The sequence below is a fragment of the Anomaloglossus baeobatrachus genome, chromosome 6, assembly GCF_048569485.1.
Source record: "Anomaloglossus baeobatrachus isolate aAnoBae1 chromosome 6, aAnoBae1.hap1, whole genome shotgun sequence".
Lineage (NCBI taxonomy): Eukaryota > Metazoa > Chordata > Amphibia > Anura > Aromobatidae > Anomaloglossus > Anomaloglossus baeobatrachus.
Window position 1 is genome coordinate 439,720,320 of NC_134358.1, and position 21,159 is coordinate 439,741,478.

Genomic DNA, 21,159 nt, shown 5'->3' on the forward strand with positions numbered 1-21,159 from the left:
ATCGCTGCTGTCACTTGGGCGAAGTTGATCCTCGTCCCTGCGGCAGCACACATCGCTACGTGTGACGTCACAGGAACGAGGAACCTCTCCTTACCTGCCACACGCTAGCAATGAGGAAGGAAGAAGGTGGGCGGGATGTTCGTCCCGCTCATCTCCGCCCCTCCGCTTTGATTGGGTGGCTGCTTAATGACGTCGCTGTGACGCCGAGCGAACCGCCCCCTTAGAAAGGAGGCGGTTCGCCGGTCACAGCGACGTCGCCGAGCTGGTAAGTACGTGTGACGCTGCCGTAGCGATAATGTTCGCTACGGCAGTGATCTTCACATATCGGCATAACGATAGGGGCGGGTGCTATCACGCTCGCCATCGCTAGCATCGGCTAGCGATCTCGTAGCGTGTAAAGCCACCCTAAGTCCCCATTCTGAGCTGCACAGATCATCAGACAAGTCTGCTAGCCTCCGATCTGCTGGAATAGGTGTTACGTTTGCTGTGGCCACTCTCTTTTCTTCTTTGTTTGCTCAGACTACTCTAGTTTTGAAAACTCACTGTAATAATTTGTGCACTAAAACTCCCCCCAGCCAAGCTAGTTTCCTCCTTACCAGCTGAGTGAGGGAATTAATTCTTTAGAGATGTGCTGCATATCACATGCAACATTACCAACAGTCACAGCATATGTATACATAAAACACACTTCACATTATATAGTTGGTATCCCCCAGAGATAGCCACTCTGTGGGGTACCACATGTCCTCCCTTCTTAATGTGTGTCCTCCCCAACACATCTGCATCTGGAAAACGGAATAGAACAGCATGTATGAGTACACGAGAGCCATACAGCCCAAAAGTAGAACCATTACACATAAAAACATCTGTAAAATTATCTTCTGTTCTTCCATCTAAAAGACACAAAATCCCAATGTGCATGCAAGACATATGCAAAGGTCCTTGTACAGAGTCTCTTAAACTCCGGTGGTACGAAATGAAAACAGGAAAAACAACAGGCTCTCCACATGGTTCCAGTAGATATGATCCTTCTCAGTAAGGACCTCGGAACAAATAGAAACTAAGTCCTTTCATCTGATATCAGTTCTTAAAATCAGTTTTTTAGTGCAGCACTGGTCCTTCTTGGTAAGGACCCTGGAACAATGTACACTGTCATTAATATAGTCCTGAAAGTGGATATGGCTCAGTCTAGGGTTGAAAGTGTAGGAGTCTCCAACTTTGCTTAAGGGCCTTTGTGCCGCCCAGTGCCCCGTTACCTTCAGGTTGTCTCAGGGTCTTCAGAGACGGCGCGTCCTGGGTCCTTCTGGTCACAGGTAGGTTGACTTCTATAGGATTCGTGACGTCACTCTCGGTATTGCAGTCAGGGCGACCGCCACTGCAGATTAGGGGACACCTGGGGCTGATGTTGAATGCAGTTAGATGTAGTGGCCTCCTGAGAGTGAGGCTGGCCCCAGGGCCCAATTTGGGTGTGTGGAACCACAGGTCGCAGAATGACTCACACGCACAGCAAGGATGTCTTTCAGGGTTTTACTCACTTCAGATGGCAGGGGTGAGTAACCCGGGCAATGCTGACTCGCCTTCCTAGCCCTCGTGTTTTTGTGGTGACCCAGACTTGTAGTCCTACGGGGTCACCCAGGGAAGTTGCTTCTGCCTGTTCTCCCCTTTTTCGGCCCGTTTGCTTGTAGCCTGGACGAGGTCACTTCGCCTGCTTGCCTCTTGTGATCTATGGGCCCTCTCGTTGCTACGTGGCTGCGGACTCTGTGGTGTTTGGGGGAGGGTATGAAGTACCCCCACCTGCAGGTTGAGCAGGCCAACTGAATGGGCCCCTGCTCTGGGGACCTTTAACCCCGTGCGGGCCTGGTCCTCTCCTGGCAGATCCCATACTCAGCCACCTCTCTGCACTCCGGCCTTAGGTGGATTTCGGGCGGCACTACCAGGTGACCGCTCTCCCCCATCAGCAATCACTGCACCTGCGGTGTCTGACTAGTGACAGCCTCCAGGATTCCCCAGGGGTCCCTTCAAAGGTCCATGTGGTAGACCTGATTACTATGCACCTGTGTAACCACACCCTTCTGGATTACCTGTGTTGTACTTCCCCCAGCATGGGTGCAGTAATCAGTGGTGCCTGACCAGGTCAGGGGCGCCACACCTTCAATTGAGCAGAAAAAAGCACAGTGGGTGCAAATGAAAATAATAAAATAAAAGTGCAGCTTGTCCAGCTTTTTAGTAGCAGTAGGCCTATATTTGGCCTTTGCGGGTTACAGAACAGTCCTTTGCACACATTCAGTATGGTTTTTTTCAGCCCAACAAAAATTAACAAATTAGGACCTAAATGCCCTATTGGCCCAGCAGAAATGTCCACACAGAGATGAGTAATGACACGTACCTTAACAATAATGTACAATGACACAACTTGGTGGCTTCTGCTTTTCTCCTTTTGGTTCACTTGGCAGGAGGTTTCGTCTTCTCCTCTTTAGTTGGCTTGGTAATAGACAGATTGATCACAATTGGGCCGGCTGTGAAGAACCCTGCAAAGTATACCCTGAAGACATGGTTGTTGATATCTTGGATAGACGAGCAGACAGGTGTCACAGAAATAGATGGATGGTGGTTCCAGATGAGATGGACATTTGAGGTGAGGCAGTGGCTTGCCATCTTTCTTGCATGTTGGTCACAAGACTACGACTCCTTCCTCAGGAACAGCGTTTGTACGTTCAGTCATTATGACGACTGCAGCAGGGAGTGGTCAAGATTTTCATTGTTGCTCCTTCTTATTTTGGCTCAGTAATGTCAGGGAGATGTCTAGTACTGTGTAATTCTGCAATAAAGTGGTAATATCATCCCTGCACTTTTCTTTTATTATAATGTAAAAGAATATACTTTGTCTTCCATTCTTTGTTACCTGAAAAGATCTATTTATTACATACTTAATTCATATCTTTATTCCACATTTGATTTTAATACGCTTTAGGAAAAGAATCATCTACAAATAATAAGTAAAGTCTCTTTAGTCCATCATTAACTCTGCTGCCCGACTAACCCACTTCTCTGCTCACTATTCCTCCACTTCTCCCTTCTGCAAATCCATTTATTGGCTCCTAATTCACCAACATATCCAGTTCAAACTACTAACACTGACCTACAAAGTGATCCATAACTATGGATTAATTAATATAATCCGTATCACTGTACGAATCTCATGATATCTACTATCATGTAATCTCTGTTCCTCGCAAGACCTCCTTCTCTCTTTCACACTTATTCGTTCCTCACCTGATCGCCTCCAAGACTTTTCCCAAATATTCCCCTATTCTCTTTAATTTTTTGCCCCAACCCATCCAACTGTCACATTGGGATCCTTGAGATAGAACTTGAAAACCCATCTCTTCTAGAAAGCTTACAGCCTGCAATGACCACCTCACCACCAAAGCTGCTGCTAACCCAACCAACCTACTGTCTCCCTCCCCATTATCGTGGAGAATGTAAGCCCGCGAGGTCAGGGCCCTCTCCCCTCTGTACTAGTCTGCCATTGATTGTTTACTGTAATTTATATCTGTCTTTTTTATGTAACCTGTTCTCATGTACAGCACTATGGAATCAATGGTGCTCTATAAATAAATAATAATAATCCATTTCATTATCCTTAGAGTATACACGCAATGCAAAATGTCAGTGCATAATGCAAACTTGAATTGTATGCACAAATCAGCCAGTGTGTTTAGATAGGAAAGATGCATTTGTGGCTTTCTTAGCAGTCCTCTAATTGCTTAATACAGTTCCATTTTGATGTGTTTTATGCAAATGTGGTAAATCCTATCACAGCAAATGTCATTGTGTGTAAAAATAAATTGGCTGGCAGTTTGCGTTCAGAGGCTGAACGCAGATTGTACGTCTTTGCAGATTATAATATGTGATAGGATGTCATCTTTCTGTACTGTTCTACATATATTAATAAACATGTTTTATGTTAATTGTCATCAGAAATTGTCTTCTTTGAGTAGTACCACAGTCTATTGCACTGTCATCGGGCAAAGATCAAAGATTCTATAGCAGAAACCTTATTGACCATGTGTTGTATCATACAGTATCATGTCACATAGGATGGATGCCAAGCTGTTGGTGATCTGATTGTATCTGATCATTTTTGGGCCTTTTCCTTATTTCCTGCAACAACTTCACAAAGCTTTATTTAGACACTGGGGATCTCAGAGAAAAAAATGGCAGAAAGATTGTATATAATTATGCTCAACCCAATCAATGCCTACGAAATGCACGGCTTCCTTTCCTCTCCCAATTACACTGTTCCGGGTAGTATTTTACCGCTGAATAGAATGAAGTATTATTATAACAACCGTAGACTGTCACTATGCTGGAAAACAAAGATTTATGTAAAATCGGTTACCAATTTTAGTGATTTATTTCTAAAAAAAATCTAAATGTAAAATGTATAAATCAAAAGACAAAGGAAGTGTGCAAGCAGGATATTGATTACATAGTCCCTTACAATAAGATCTATCAAGAATACAGGGTTTTGTTTTTTTGTTTGTTTTTTAATAAACAAAAAACAATGGCAGTATTCCAATATAAGAGAAGTGTGAGTTTATTCCCCATCCTTGCAATGCTGTATCTCTAACTAAAGTTTTACCGCATTTTTCAGATTATAAGATGCACTTTTCCTCCCAAAAATTTGGGAGGAAATTAAGGGGTGCGTCTTATAAGCCAAATGTAGCTTAACGGGGGGGAATGCTGGAGAGGGGTCACAGCAGGCAGGAGCGATGATGCGGGCTGTGCTATGCATTGGGCTGTGCGTTGTGGGCCTTGAAGCCCCTGTGGGCTCTGCAGCCACTGTGGCTTTGTGGGTGCTGTGGGCAGTGACGCAGGAGCCATCATCCTGAACGTCGCTGGTGCAGGCTTCAAATAATGGTACCCGGAGACAGCACGTGCGCAGATGGAGCTCTCAGCTCAAGATCTCATCTGCACATGCGCCGCCTCTAGCCCACTGATCTCCCAGCAACAGCGGACTTAAGGAAAATGGTGCCCGGAGGTGGCGCGTGTGCAGATGAAATCTCTGCTTGTGATTGAGCCAATAACTCAGTCTGAACACACGCCGACTGAAGGTGCCATTTCTTCGAAATCCGCACCGCCGTCAGTTTCTGGATGTTCCTCCTGTCTTACAGCGCCGCTGAACAAGTGAGACACCCACTGCACCGACGGCAGCATCGCTCTACTTCCGCACCGCCCCTGCCTCCTCCGACCCTGCTCCTCCACTGCTGCCGCCACCCCTCCGGTAAAACACCACCGGATTAGAAGATGGACCCCCAATTTTTTTCCCCCTTTTCTCTAAATTTTGGGTGCGTTTTATAGTCCTATGTGTCTTATAAAATGAAAAAATACGATAATTAACGCAAGTAGATTAAATTGAGTTGAGTTGAAACATCATATCCATGGGTGAATAAAATAATACATCCCCATCTTGGAGCGCTGCTATTCTTGATTTTTTTTTTAGATCTATTAAAATGTTTTCCTCTTGATAGCTGTCCTTAATATTACAAAACATAGTAATGTCAAATCACAGAAAAGGGAAAAAAATGAAAACAAATCAAAGAAAAAAAGGCAGCTTTCCTTATCAACACCAGTTCACAATACCAATGCATTACAGGATGCAACAGCCCCCCGTGATGAAGGTGGGGACAGCACACTCGCAAACCTACCACTCATGGAGGGGGTGGTTGCCTATTATTATAAATGCACACAGATGAGGCTTGTATAGGGCGCTGGTCACAGATATGTGCGTGATGCACACTCTCTGGTCTCCTGTATCATGCAGTGCTTTGGCAATGTGATCTGGTATTGGTAGAGAAGGCTCCCGCTTTTTCTCTGATGTTTGTTTTACAACATAGTCATGTCCTTGTTTTTTGTGTGATTAGTAGTTTTTTCTAGCTGTAGAAAACTAAGGGTTTTTTTTATGTTTTTGGAATTTGCAAACCCATTTGACCCTGTCCTACATAGACGCCTAATAGAAAAAATTAAGATTTATACGTTTAGAAAATAAGGGTGTAATTTGGTTGAAAACTTAGTTGTGATGAATGACTGCTACTCTAAATAGTCCCCCTTATGAACTAGTTAACTCCAAGGTACAGTGCTAGGTCCGCTATTATCAAACTTATATATTAATAATATAGAACATTGTATTAATGGTGTTATTTCTATTCTGGCAGATAACACCAAGCTATGTAGTATAGTACAGTCTCTGGAAGATGATCATCATTTGTAAGTTCACTTGGATAAACTAAGTGTTTAGTTATCATTTTGGGAGACAATATTTAATGTGAACAAATATATAAAGTTATGCCACTGAGCACCAATAAAATATGGGCACCATATGCTTTATGGAGAGTAAAACTAGGAGAGTCACTTGAAGAGGAGGATTTTGGTGTACTTGCAGATCATAGACTATTTCATAGATATTAACAATATAGAGGGCAATAATCATTATGGACTTACAGATCAATACCCTTAAATTATAAATTTAAAAAACACTTTATTTAATTTCATTATAAATGACTGTGTATAATAAAGGTGACTCCTAGTGTAAGGTGGTCGGCCACAGCAGGAGAATGGGAGGAAAAATGACAATAGTAATAGTAGGGTGGTCAGAAGGGAAAGGGATTGGGGAACTCTTTCTCCTGATTGTGCGTTTGGTCCAAAAGTTGGGAGACAGAAGCCAGCACTCTGGAATCGTTTGACATCACAACCCCACATAAGCCCTGGCCCTGTGAGCCCGAACACCACTAGAACGGTGCTGGTACGGGAGGTGAGTATAGGCTTTATTATTTTACCATTGGGAAACATGTGGAATCAAAGGGGGTTGCTCTAGTAGTGGACAACCCCGTTAATCTGTGGAACAGCCAACCTCAGGAGCTGGTCACAGCAGGACTGTCAATAGTTCCAAAAAAAGGCTTGGATGCTTTTCTAGAGGAAATTAACATAAATATTTATGCAAATGTATAAAGTTCTTGTTCTGACTGTTTATTCAAATTATATTCTTGTATATTCTTGGTATCTTGATTTGAGCTGAGTGAACCTGAGGTTTAGTGTTTGGTGTTCATACCAAACATAGACTTTACACAAAAAAACAGAATTTGGGTTCTGAGTTCGGGTGCTTTAGGTATGCAACCTCTTGTGCAAGTGTCGCTGTGAACGGGTACACTCGGTACTCAGTCTAATGCGAGCCACTTGCAGTGTTTGAACGGATACAACAGTGTGATCAGATGTAGTGTGCACCAAATTAAAAAAATGCAAAAACCCTGACACTCTCCTCCGGAAGTGATCTGTTTATGGCTGGCTGTAAGTATGTGGTTGGAGACCCGAACTGCCCAATTAGTGGCTTCCATTGGGGTTCAGGTCAAGCCCAGGTCCCAAGCCAAATGTTATTTAAAGTCCGGCTGAACCCACTGAACCGAACTGCAACGGGTTCGCTCATCTTTACTCATTAGGAAAAATTTGCTTATTTAGGGGAGATTGCTTCATACATTGTGGTTGTATCTATACCCCTTCCCTTTCTCATCTCTCCTCCCTTGGTTGAATTTAGTAAATCTGTGTCTTTTTTTAATTATACTATATAACTAATTAAATATTTTGGAGAGCATATGACTTTCTGATCACTTTTTATTCCTTTCTTTGGGAGGCAAAGTGACAAAAACCAGTCATTCTGCAATTTATTTATAGTCCAAGTTTTTATCGGATGAAATAAATATTAGAATATTTTATTAATTTGGTCAACTGAGCATTTGGAGATACTAAATATGTTCCATTTTTTTATATCTGAGAATTTGCTATTTACATTTTGAAACAAGATGGGTGGGATCATTTGAACTTTTATATTTTGTAGAATTTTTAAATATTTTTTACAAGTAATTTTAACTGTCTTTTATTATTTTTATTAGTCCCCTTTTGGACTTGATTGCTTATACATTAGATAATAATATTGTAATATTGTAGTTTTTTGTAAAACTCATGATCTTCAATGACGCCCATACAGAGAATGGGTTTTATAGCTGATCAAGCATGGCAGAAACAAGGGCATTTAGAAGCCTACCAACTACATAGCCATAGTGCTTTTTGTTTTTGCAGACTCCATAAATTTTACCATATAATGTACTTAAAAAATGAAAAACAAATTGATGGAGTTTATAAAAAACTAAAAAACCCCAAGTTTACCAATACTGCTTTGTTTCTTTTATAGTGTTCAATTTATGTTAACTTTGTTCTACCGGTCAGTAGGTTTATAAGGATACCAAATTTATACATTAATTTAAAAAAAAAAAAATTACCAGTTAAAATAATACTTAAAATTAACCCCTTCATGACCTTTGATGTATTAGTACGTCATAGGTAGTATTCTTGCCTTTGATGTGGGTTCACACAGAGCCGATGCTGCGATGTCGCATGCGATAGTCCTTGCCCCCGTCGCAGGTACGATATCATGTGATAGCTGGCGTAGAGAAAATTATCGCTACGCCAGCTTCACATGCACTCACCTGCCCTGCGACTGTCGCTCTGGCCGGTGACCTGCCTCCTTATTAAGGGGGCGGGTTGTGCGGCGTCATAGCGACGTCACACGGCAGGCGGCCAATAGCGGCGGAGAGGCAGAGATGAGCAGGATGTAAACATCCCGCCCACCTCCTTCCTTCCGCATAGCCGCCGGCGGCAGGTAAGGAGATGTTCCTCGCTCCTGTGGCTTCACACACAGAGATGTGTGCTGCCGCAGGAACGAGGAACTACATCGTACCTCTCTCGGCACCGGCATTATGGAAATGTCGGAGCCTGTACCGATGATACGATAACGACGCTTTTGCGCTCGTTCATCGTATCATCTAGGATTTACACACTACGACATCGCAAGGGACGTCGGATGTGCGTCACTTTCGATTTGACCCCACCGACATCGCACCTGCGATGTCGTAGTGTGCAAAGCCGCCCTAAGGGGTACTTCTCACATAGCGAGATCGCTGCTGAGTCACAGGTTTTGTGACGTACCAGTGACCTCATCAGCGATCTCGCTGTGTGTGACACTAAGCAGCGACCTGGCCCCTGCTGTGAAATCGCTGCTCGTTACACCCAGTACTGGTTCATTTTTTGCTCGTTGGTCTCCCACTGTGCAACACGCATCGGCGTGTTTGACTGCGGGAGACCAACGAGCACCGACTCTGTGTAAGCAGCGTACGCTGGTAACCAGGGTAAATATCGGGTAACTAAGCAAAGCGCTTTGCTTGGTTACCCGATATTTACATCTCTTACACTGTGGCTGTGCCTTATCCTGCTATTTGTACCAAACACAGACAGAAAAAAATCAGTGTTCGGGTGCTTAACATATGCTGACCACTTGAGCAAGCATCACTGTGCTCCGGTACGCGCTGTGCTTGGCCCAGTGTGAGCCACTTGCAGTGTTTGAATGACTGGCACAGGGGGTAACATCAGCATTATTGGCTGTAGTGTGCATGAATCAAAAAAATAGCGGTGGGACAGGTGGATTAATTGGGCAGCAGAATTTAGGATAGATTGTGGAGGGGAGTAAGAGTGTTAGAAGGGACATCACAGAGCAGGAGGTTACAGTAGTTCAGGTGGTACATAATGTATAACTAACTGTCACTCATATAGTGATAATTATTTAGTTAGGTAGTTGCTCATTGTCGTAACCATGGATACCTAAGATGCAATGCCCTGCACATTAGGTAAGATATATAGCTATTCAGGAGAACTATACTAAATTTCTAATTGGAGGTATTTGCTAATATTGTTTTTATTATTACACTTACTACATATTCGGAAAGGATCTTTGAAGTGGGAATACCACTTTAAGTCACCTACTTTAGGAGATGAAGGACACTGGTGCCTATAACTGCTCACAGAAATATCTAGCAGACTTGTCTATACTCTTCAGATTGTTCTTCACCAGCGTTCATTGATAACATAACTGGGCTAAGCATTGTCTTCCCTATTAATCAGTTACAGTCTGCTTCTAAAATGTCATGAGAAATGCTGGAGGATCGGCATGATCCCCAGAATATATCTTTTCTCATCTGGAAATTCTCATGCTGTCCTAATTGTACCTAGAAGCTGTATTCTCCAGCCACTTAGGGGAAGAGTCTGTATTCATCCGTGACAAAGAGACCAGTTTTGAGAATTGATTTTTTTTTTTTCCTTTTATTATTCATTCTACTTTATATATTTCATCGCATTGTCTCCTGCTTTCAGGAGTGATAGGAGATGCCTTCACTTTTTCTCGTTGAAGCTAATCACTTCTTATTATAAATTGTCACCTATCCTGCAATGCCTCTCCAATATGTCAGTAAAAGGTGGAAATTTCACAAGGGAAAGTTTCTCTCTATATAGACTTACATTGTCATAGTTAGGAGAAGCATAAAATAATCTCTAGGCGTTATTTACTGGGCTTATGCCCAGTGGCGGACTCAGACAGAATGGGCCCCTATGCAAGAAGAATATATGGGCCCTTCACACCCCAAGATATCATAAAAATGCAAAATTGCACCTGTTTTAGAAATGGGGGCCCCTTACCTCTTGGGCCCCTGTGCGGCCGCATCGGTTGCACTAATAATGTGTCTGCCCCTGTTTATGTCTATTGATTCATAATGAACTATGGGCTTGACAGTACAGATAGGTGTTGCTGGACCACAATTCAGACATGGCATGGTTTGTAGCATACTGAGGTTTTACCAGAAGATGTAATAATTCAAAACTATAATATTCACAATATTCCCATTCTTTTTATTATGTAAAAATCACAATTTTTTTTTTCATCAAGCCCCATTTGGGCGAAAATTGCAAAGGCTATGCTAGTTTTCTAAAAAAAAATAAAGAAAATTTGGGGAGTTCACGGTTATTACAGTATACAACAGCTGCAGGCTTATACTGTGCTAAGCAGATAGCAGATCATTCTGTGTATATTGTTATATCGTGCAGTGTGGCATATTGGATTTGTTTGCATCAATTTTTTCCTATATCCTACATGATGGTGATGAAGATGTCCTCACCTATTGTACCATCACCCATTCCCTATAGACTGTGAGCCCTCGCGGGCAGGGTCCTCTCTCCTCCTATACCAGTCTGTTTTGTGCTGTTAATGATTGTTTTACGTATACTCTCTTTCACATATAAAAAAGCGCAATGGAATATATGGCGCTTTAATAATAAATAATAATAAAATAAAAATATTGCCTATTATGTGCCCCAAGTTAAATATTTCATTCTCCCAGTGTCGGAGTGGTGACGCTGACATCTGCAATAAATGAGAGGGTGTGTGCCTCTTATCTGTGCCAAAAAATGAGAATAAATTATATTGGAAATATAAACTGGCATATGAACAGCTCAAGGATATGGCAAATCCAATGAGACCTCATTCAGACATGGGTGATTTTTCTGGTATGCAAACAGATTTTTTCAGTATTTTAGATCCGATTTTCAGCACTTTTGGTCTTGTTTTTGATTGTACCATTAGTGTTTCATCAAATATTTTCTCATAAATAAATTAATTGCAAAATGTTTCCTATCCACCACTTTGTTATAAAACTGACAACACGCGATCTGCAACTGTATCAGAAAACTGACCAGCAGCTTCAATAAGTGTGAACAGGTGCAAACCAAAAACAACATAACTACAAAAGCATATCCAGTGGCACTCAATAATACAAGGATATATTGGCATTGCATTACTGCTATAAGAATATTGGAAAAAAGGAGATAAATACATAGCTAATGTGAAAAATGAGTAAAAAGACATAGGCATCGCATTACTGCTTTGGAAATATTAGCAAAAGGAGATGCTTAGCTTATGTATTGGCCAATACATGTGAGCCTGATAACCTCGACAAGGTGATCTCATTGTATCGGGAACCTAACTGTAAATGCCTCTATATGCGATTAAAAATCTGTTACCAATTTTCATGAACCCACAGACTTACATGAAAAGTTTCATATATGACTCGGATCAAAATACTGAAATGTATTCAATTTTTTTTCAAGGACCACTTGGTCTCCAAAAAAGTACAAACATGAATGGCATGTTGTATATACTATAATGTATGCACAAAACCACAGGTAGAACACATACGTGAAAAACGGACGTCTACATGAGGACTTAGGGGGGCTTTACACGTTGCGACATCGCTACCGATATATCGTCGGGGTCACGTCGTTAGTGACGCACATCTGGCGCCAGGAGCGACATCGGAACGTGTAAATCCTAGGTGCCACTATGAACGAGCACAGAAGCGTACAATATCGCTGATCTGTGTAACGTCGTTCATTTCCATAATGTCGGTTCGACAGCAGGTACGATGTTTGTCATTCCTGCAGCTCCACACATCACTGTGTGTAAACCTGCAGGAGCAACAAACATCTCCTTACCTGTGTCCTGCCGGCAATGTGGAAGGGAGAAGGCGGGCGGGATGTTATGTCCCGCTCATCTCCGCCCCTCCGCTTCTATTGGCCAGCCAATTAGTGACGTCGCAGTGACGTCGCTGTGACGCCGAACGCACCTCCCCCTTGAAGGAGGGATTGTTCGGCGGTCACAGTGACGTCGCCGACCAGGTATCTGCGTGTGAACCTGCCGTAGCGATAATGTTTGCTACGGCAGCAATCACCACATATCGCATGTGCGATGGGGGCGGGTGCTATCGCGCTGGACATCGCTAGCAATTGCTAGCGATGACGCAATGTATAAAGCCCGCCTTAGAGTCATGCGTCTCTTACTAAATATGTCTCTTTGTTCAGACTAGTTTATTAAATGACAATATACATAAATTATATGTATTGGGAGTTAATATTGTTTTCCAGGATTTTAACCTTAATGAGCTATCCTTAGGATAGACACTAAATATTTGATTTGTGGGGTCTGACTCATGCCACTTCTCTTCATCAGCTGCTTGTGGGCTTGTAGCATTTTCTGTGATTTATTACAAGGCCCCTTATATTCGGCAGACTCTACATTTGGCAGCTGTGCTGGGTGTTTCTGACTTGTCTATTATATTCCATAATAATTAGGGCCTGGAAAACCAAACTATTAATATTAGTTCTTTATCTATCTGGATACATGCACGTGTATGAGGACCGTAAAGGTTTAATAAAAAGAAAGAAAAACAACTGATTTTTAAAATATTGTTAAATTATCATAGATCATTATTACCTACTATCACATCTGGGCCAAACTTCACCAGTAGTGATGAGTGAGCACTACCATGCTCGGGTGCTCTGTGCTTAGCACCCGAGCATGGTAGTGCTCACTCATCACTAGTACCGGGCACCCGAACATGTTAGTGCTTACTCATCACTACCGTAGTACTGAGCACCCGAGCATGGTAGTGCTCGCTCATCACTAGTACCAAGCACCCGAACATGTTAGTGCTCACTCATCACTAGTACTGAGCACCCGAGCATGGTAGTGCTCGCTCATCACTAGTACCGAGCACTTGAATATGGTAGTGCTCACTCATCACTAGTACAGGGCACCCGAACACGTTAGTGCTCGCTCATCACTAGTACTGAGCACCCGAACATGGTGCTGCTCACTCATCACTAGTACCGGGAACCCGAACATGGTAGTGCCCGCTCATCACTACTGGTGACCAAATATTGTACTGATTGTTATTGGTAGTTTTACAGATGTAGTAAGTGCCAAGAAAATGCTTGTTTCAATCTAACACAAAATTAGATCATTCTTATCACAATATTTGCATATCCTGGCCTTCCATTAACTTTCCCTTGCAACCAAATAGCAGCAGGGCACCATTATCGGCACAGCTTCAGAGGACATATTGGATACGTAGAGATTGCACATACTGGTCTGTCATTCATGTTATAATTTCTTAAGCTACTTTAGGATTCTGTTTCTGCCTTTTCCTTACATAGACATAACATTTTTCAGGAATTTTGCCCCGATTTTCAACAATTTAATTAGTAACACTTAAAAACAACCACAAAATGTCAAGTGTTTTTTGAAAAGTTTTATATAATTTTCCTCTTAGAATTTTCAGTTACATGTTTAGCAATAATTATAACGGCTTAATTACAACATAAAGAGCAAGTATTTGGCATTAATATTTATTAAAGGCTGCACATTACTGAGCCAGATAATCCACAGGGAGTAACTGCTGAGCTTCTACATTACGACTAAATGCCGTCCGTCATGCTGTTTTTTTACCTTTCTAAATCAGGTTCCTAGCAGGAAGCACAGCTCTGTCTAAACAGCCAGGCAGTCCCTGACGAGACACTGACGTGTATATAAATGTACTGTCATTATTATGATCCCATTTATAGATCTAATAAATTCCACAGTGCTGTAAAGTTGTGGATTTTAAAAAACAGCAGGACCAGCAAAACCAATGCAATCCACACATTGCACATCTTTAGCATCTTTTCACTGGCAACATATGTGGGCTCGTAGTATTGGGACAGAATATGGATTTGCCAGGAGACATTATGCCACAGTAGCAATGTTAATTTTAATTTTGATCTTGATACTTACCTATGATTTCTGGGAAGACAAGAACATTATTACCATTTCTCGGCACACTTAAAGGCTTAATTGCCAACTTTTTGAGCTTAGAACGCCTCTTTTTGAGATCATAGTTCCTCCACGCCATGTTCCGTGCCCCATGAAAGCACAACTTGATGCCAAAGCATCCGGCGATAGGCGCACAATATCTTCAGGAAATGTGTCATACTGGAAGTTTCCTCAGTTTTTACGGTGTGCTAAGAGATTTGCCAACTCCGGTCAAAGTCTCTTCTTTTCCCAGGAAGAATTTGAATTAAATTAGTTTTAGGGAATTCCATTCAGACCCTGACTACCATACACAACTTATTGATTAGAATGGTCACCATGCAATTTTCAATTTCCCCAGAAATGGCGTTGAAGGATAATTAAGAACTTTCAGGTTTCTTCAGAGACTTTTAGATAATCGCTCAGAGTCAAAGCAGTAGGACATGTTATGATCAACCTATAGGCAAGGACTTCTTCTAAAAAGTTGAATTGTCCAAAGTGGAGGCTCCTTTTAAGCACACGATAGTGTATATTCACAATAATTATTACTCAGAATTCGAATTCAATTACTAAATGGTATCTGTCATGGGGGCATATGCAAGTTTTTATGGGTGATATTTTGATATATAGGTCTGACACCTGGTAACTAGTGATGAGTGAGCATTACCATGCTCGGGTGCTCAGTACTGGTAGCCAGCAGTTGGATGCGCGTGACTCAAGTACTCAAGTATAGTGGAAGTCAATGGAAGACTCAAGCCTTTTTGTGGGAAATGTTCCAGAAAAAGGCTGGAGTCCCTCATTGACTTCCATTATAGTTGGGTACTCGAGTCGCACCCATCTGAGCATCCAAATGCTCGTTACAAGTACCAGTCACCCAAGCATGGTAGTGCTCGCTCATGACTACTGGTGACCAAATATTGTACCGAATGATTTTGTAGTTGTATAGATGTAGACAAGGATCTTACTGTTAGAATTCCCAGACAATCCTTTTGTAGAGACAAGCCACTTCTAGAATAGTCTGGAAGATGGCCGAGGAGTTTTGGAATGAGGCTCAATAGAGAACACAAGGATTTCCATGTATAGAGGAGTTGTCCAACATCTATTTAATCAGTAGGATAGCCTTTACTTTCTCTGTTGGAGAGATATCCTATTAATGCACCATTCTAGTCTCTCATTAATACTTCTTTTTGTGTAGCCTCTACACTTTTATGTATCAGGAAATTAATATAATAAAATTCGCCTTCCCTCACTCACTCTTCATGGCTGATGGCGTTTCTAAATAAATGTGTTCTTTTGAAATTCAAGTCCATTATGAAAGTGTTTCTTAGGGAATATCTAAAAATAACACTCTATTTTTAGATGTGCCCTAATTTCCTAATATGACCTATCTTAGAACACAGCACCGAAATACTAATCAAGAAGACCATGTTTAAACAGAGTTATCGTCCCTTCTCAGCCTGCAAAATGCGTTTTATCATAGAGTTTTACATAGAGATGCATTTTTACTCATGTGTTAAAGGGGTTGTCCGATACCTATAATGTCCTTTATATAGATCTATCTTTAAGCCCTAGCCACTTTTGTAAGTTGCTTTATTATAAATTTCCGAATCGTTTTTCCTAACCTGTTAATCCCTACATGAGCTTTTTTTTCTTAATTTACTGTGACGTTACATTGTAGGGGTGTCTGTCACAGGAGGATGGGCCAGAGTTCACTTCTCTTGAGCTTGTATCACACTCCCTGAAACAGGATGTCCTCAAGGCAACCCTGCAGTCACTTACCACAACTTCTATTGTTGAGAAGGGCCTTTCCATCAAATACTTAATTAACCTCTTGACTTAGGGGGTTGTGGGAAATCACTGATGAAACGTATTATTTCACCTTACACAGTCAGTTCAGATTCAGTACAGACCAAAAGTTTGGACACACCTTCTCATTCAAAGAGTTTTCTTTATTTTCATGACTCTGAAAATTGTAGATTCCCATTGAAGGCATCAAAACTATGAATTAACACATGTGGAATTAAATACTTAACAAAAAAGTGTGAAACAACTGAAAAGATGTCTTATATTCTAGGTTCTTCAAAGTAGCCACTTTTTGCTTTGATTACTGTGTTGCACACTCTTGGCATTCTCTTGATGAGCTTCAAGAGGTAGTCACCGGAAATGGTTTTCACTTCACAGGTGTGCCCTGTCAGGTTTAATAAGTGTGATTTCTTGCCTTATAAATGGGGTTAGGATCATCAGTTGTGTTGTGCAGAAGTCTGGTGGATACACAGCTGATAGTCCTACTGAATAGACTGATGGAATTTGTATTATGGCAAGAAAAAAGCAGATAAGTAAAGAAAAAGGAGTGGCCATCATTACTTTAAGAAATAAAGGTCAGTCAGTCCGAAAAATTGGGAAAACTTTGAAAGTGTCCCCAAGTGCATTGGCAAAAACCATCAAATGGTACAAAGAAACTGGCTCACATGAGGATCGCCCCAGGAAAGGAAGACCAAGAGTCACCACTGCTGCGGAGGATAAGTTTATCCGAGTCACCAGCCTCAGAAATCGCAGGTTAACAGCAGCTCAGATTAGAGACCAGGTCAATGCCACACAGAGTTCTAGCAGCAGGCACATCTCTAGAACAACTGTTAAGAGGAGACTTTGTGCAGCAGGCCTTCATGGTAAAATAGCTGCTAGGAAATCACTGCTAAGGACAGGCAACAAGCAGAAGAGACTTGTTTGGGATAAAGAACACAATGAATGGACATTAGACCAGTGGAAATCTGTGCTTTGGTCTGATGAGTCCAAATTTGAGATCTTTGGATCCAACCACCCTATCTTTGTGCGACGCAGAAAAGGTGAACAGATGGACTCTACATGCCTGGCTCCCATCGTGAAGCATGGAGGAGGAGGTGTGATGGTGTGGGGGTGCCTTGATGGTGACACTGTTGGGGATTTATTCAAAATTGAAGGCATACTGAACCAGCATGGCTACCACAGCATCTTGCAGCGGCATGCTATTCCATCCGGTTTGCGTTTAGTTGGACCATCATTTATTTTTCAACAGGACAATGACCCCAAACACACCTCCAGGCTTTGTAAGGGCTATTTGATTAAGAAGGAGAGTGATGGGGTGCTACGCCAGATGACCTAGCCTTCAGTCACCAGACCTGAACCCAATCGAGATGGTTTGGGATGAGCTGGACTGCAGAGTGAAGGCAAAAGGGCCAACAAGTGCTAAGCATCTCTGTGAAATCCTTCAAGACTGTTGGAAGACCACTTCCAGTGACTACTTCTTGAAGCTCATCAAGAGAATGCCAAGAGTGTGCAAAGCAGTAATCAAAGCAAAAGGTGGCTACTTTGAGGAACCTAGAATATAAGACATATTTTCAATTGTTTCACACTTGTTTGTTAAGTATTTCATTCCACATGTGTTAATTCATAGTTTTGATGCCTTCAATGTGAATCTACAATTTTCAGAGTCATGAAAATAAAGAAAACTCTTTAAATGAGAAGGTGTGTCCAAACCTTTGGTCAGTACTGTATATCATCATGTGACACTTATTAAAGATGGCCACCATTTCCTGTTCTCCACACCCTGCCCTGGTATTCAGGGAATGTCCAGATGTAAGAAGAATCACCATATAAGGACCACCCCACTGATGACCTCATGGAACCACCCCACTGATGACCTCTGGAATAACCCCATTGATGACCTCACGGACCAACCCATTAACCAACACACAGATCAGCCCATGGACTAGCCCATTAACCAATCCACTGACCAATGGATATATCCGGGCAATGCCCACTGTAGAGTCGACCATGCCCCTTTTCCTAGTTTATATGAGTCCATATTCTTGGAATAAATCTTGGCGCAATTTACTCTGATCAAGAAGAGATTTCACATCTGACTCTGTCCGGTGTTAACTCTTTTAAGCATGCACGTGATCCACACTAATTAGGTCAGAAGCAGGCAACTCGTGAACCTTTGTAAAAGTTCAACCTAATATTATCCCTTCTGTCCACTGATGATGTTCTATTTTGGGGGAGGGTAGAGGGTAATAGAGAAGTGACTGCATCTTCTGTCCCTCCCACCTGCATCTTATGCAGCCACCACTGCTGACACCGTCACCTCTTTCTCTAAAATGAACCATTACTAGGGGGCAAAGATAGAAGCAGGGTGAGTGACATAAGCTCCAATAATAATGTGAGTGGCGAAGACAGAAGCTGCAGTCACTTCTCCTTCACTCCCCTGAAAAAGGACATCCTCAGGGGACAGCTAAGAACCAAAAAACAGACCATCACCTCCGAATAGAATAAAGCAAGTGTGAACAAGTACAATGTGCATGAATGCATAATATACAAACAAAAGAATACAGCAGCATACTGCAAGCGCTAAGATCTATGCAGACAATGAATATAAAGTATGAAATTTGAACTGCATTACTACTATATGGAATAAACTTATAAAAATGAAGTCATTGCATAAATTGGCCAATTCATGAAAACCGATAAGCTGTGGCAAGGTGTCTTTCTTTGATGGGACTCTCCAGTATTGTAGTTCAAATTTCATATATTCAATGTTTCCATAAATCTCAGTGCTTCCAGTGTGCTGATGTATTCTTTTGTTTATATAATATACAGTCATGGCAACTTGCACTTGTTCACACTTTCTTTATTCTGTTTGAAGGTGCTGGTCAGTTTTTTGTTTTTATAGTATACCGTTGGAGGGTTTGACTGCTTCCTTTTTTGACTGAGCACTTCTCCCATTAGCATAAGGCTATTTTTTATTTATGCTGGATCCTACCTACTCTTAAATTTATAGGTTTTTACCCCAGGAGAGGCATATTAGGTTGAGGTCCCATCCTAGCCATGGCTGATGGACTTTCATGAATTGGCTAATTTATGCACTAAGTACCTTCATTTTAAGTATATTCCATATAGAAATAATGAAGTCCAATTTTCATATATTTAGCAATTACATACATCTTAGTGCTTACATGTGCTGCTGTATTCTTTTCTTTGGATATCACCAGGGGACAGTGGTGACAGAAGCTCTGTTAAGTGACTTCAATGCCAGCCCCTGTTGATGTCCTGTTTTGGGGGGGAAGGTGGCTTGATAAAAGATGCAGGGAGGTAACTATAAGCCCATCCTCTTGTGATGTCCCATTTGAGACTTCTCTCAAACAAAATGCCACAGGAGGTAAAGAAAAAAAAGAGCCAATATAAGGAATAGCAGAATAAAGGGCACTTTACACACAGCGAGATCGCTAGCGATGTCGCTGGTGAAAGCACCCGCCCCTGTCGGTTTTGCGTCACGGGCAAATCGCTGCCAGTGGAGCACAACATCGCTAAAAACCGTTACAAGTACTTACCTTCCTAGCGACGTCGCTGTTGCCGGCGAACCGCCTCCTTTCTAAGGGGGCGGTCCGTGCAGCATCACAGCAGCGTCACTAAGCAGCCGCCCAATTGAAGCGGAGGGACGGGGATGAGTGGCTGTAACATCCCGCCAACCTCCTTCCTTCCTCATTGCTGGAGGACGCAGGTAAGGTGATGTTCCTTGTTCCTGCGCTGTCACATATAGCGATGTGTGCTGCCGCAGGAATGACGAACAACATCATACCTGCAGCAGCAACGATATTTGTGATTAGAACGACATGTCAACGATCAACAAAATGGTGAGTATTTTTGATTGTTAACGGTCATTGCTGCATTTCACATGCAACGACATCGCTAATGAGGCCGGATGTGCGTCACAAATTCCGTGACCCCCAACGACATCTCGTTAGCGATGTCGTTGCATGTAAAGTGGCCTTTAGGAGAATGGTAATGAATTTATTAATAAAGCACATTAGAAAAGTGTTTAGGGCTTAAAGATAGATATTTATACAGAACATTATAGGTATTGGACACTCCCTTTAAATTATTAACGGGGAGGCTCTTCATATTGCATACATGTAAAGGTTTCAAAAGTTGGGAAGAATATGATCAGTTGTGGCAGCGAATTCTAGAATAAGGGAGATGCATATGAGACATGTAGACATGTTAGAAATGTCTCAGTCAGAAGCAGAAAAGAGGAGAGGAGGTATTGGGAGGGGCGGGAACAGATTAGGATACGTATGGATTTCACAGTTTATGGACAGTTTTGTAAGTCCTTATTAGCATGATATAAAGTTCTATGCTTGCCTGTACTGCATTACTGCAATCTAGGAATATCTGTTAACAGCAAACCAGATCAAATTTCCACTTTTCGATTCCCTGTACAAAAGAAAGAGCGGGAATTGTTGGATTCATTTCATGTTCCATTGTTCAGCGGTAGCAGTCACTGCCTGTACCTTTTAAGTGACTTGTTTGTCCCTGGGCAGTCATTGATTGTGATTTTCTCATTTTCTCCAGAACAGGAAGCTCTGTCCAGAGTTGTGCGAGATGCAGGAAATGAATGCATAAGCAATGAGATGGCTTGACGTACGCTTGTCCTGATGACACCGCAGACAGGAGACAGAGAGCTTCAGTTGGGAATTACAAGCAATGGCGGGTGATTCATGACCATAAAACTAACGGTTGGTAATGTCTTCTGAATATATTTTATAATAGTTTTATTCATTGCAAAAATA

At 41.9% G+C, this 21,159-nt stretch overlaps 1 long non-coding RNA gene across 3 annotated transcripts in view; it reads left to right on the plus strand.

Moving 5' to 3' along the window:
* The window catches only part of LOC142243377 (uncharacterized), a 296,303-nt gene that overhangs the window by 100,197 nt on the left and 174,947 nt on the right, over positions 1-21,159 (plus strand). For all 3 annotated transcript variants that reach the window (XR_012724360.1, XR_012724361.1, XR_012724359.1), the window contains exon 3: positions 20,942-21,105. This is a non-coding gene — a long non-coding RNA (uncharacterized LOC142243377). The remainder of the gene's footprint in view (positions 1-20,941; positions 21,106-21,159) is intronic.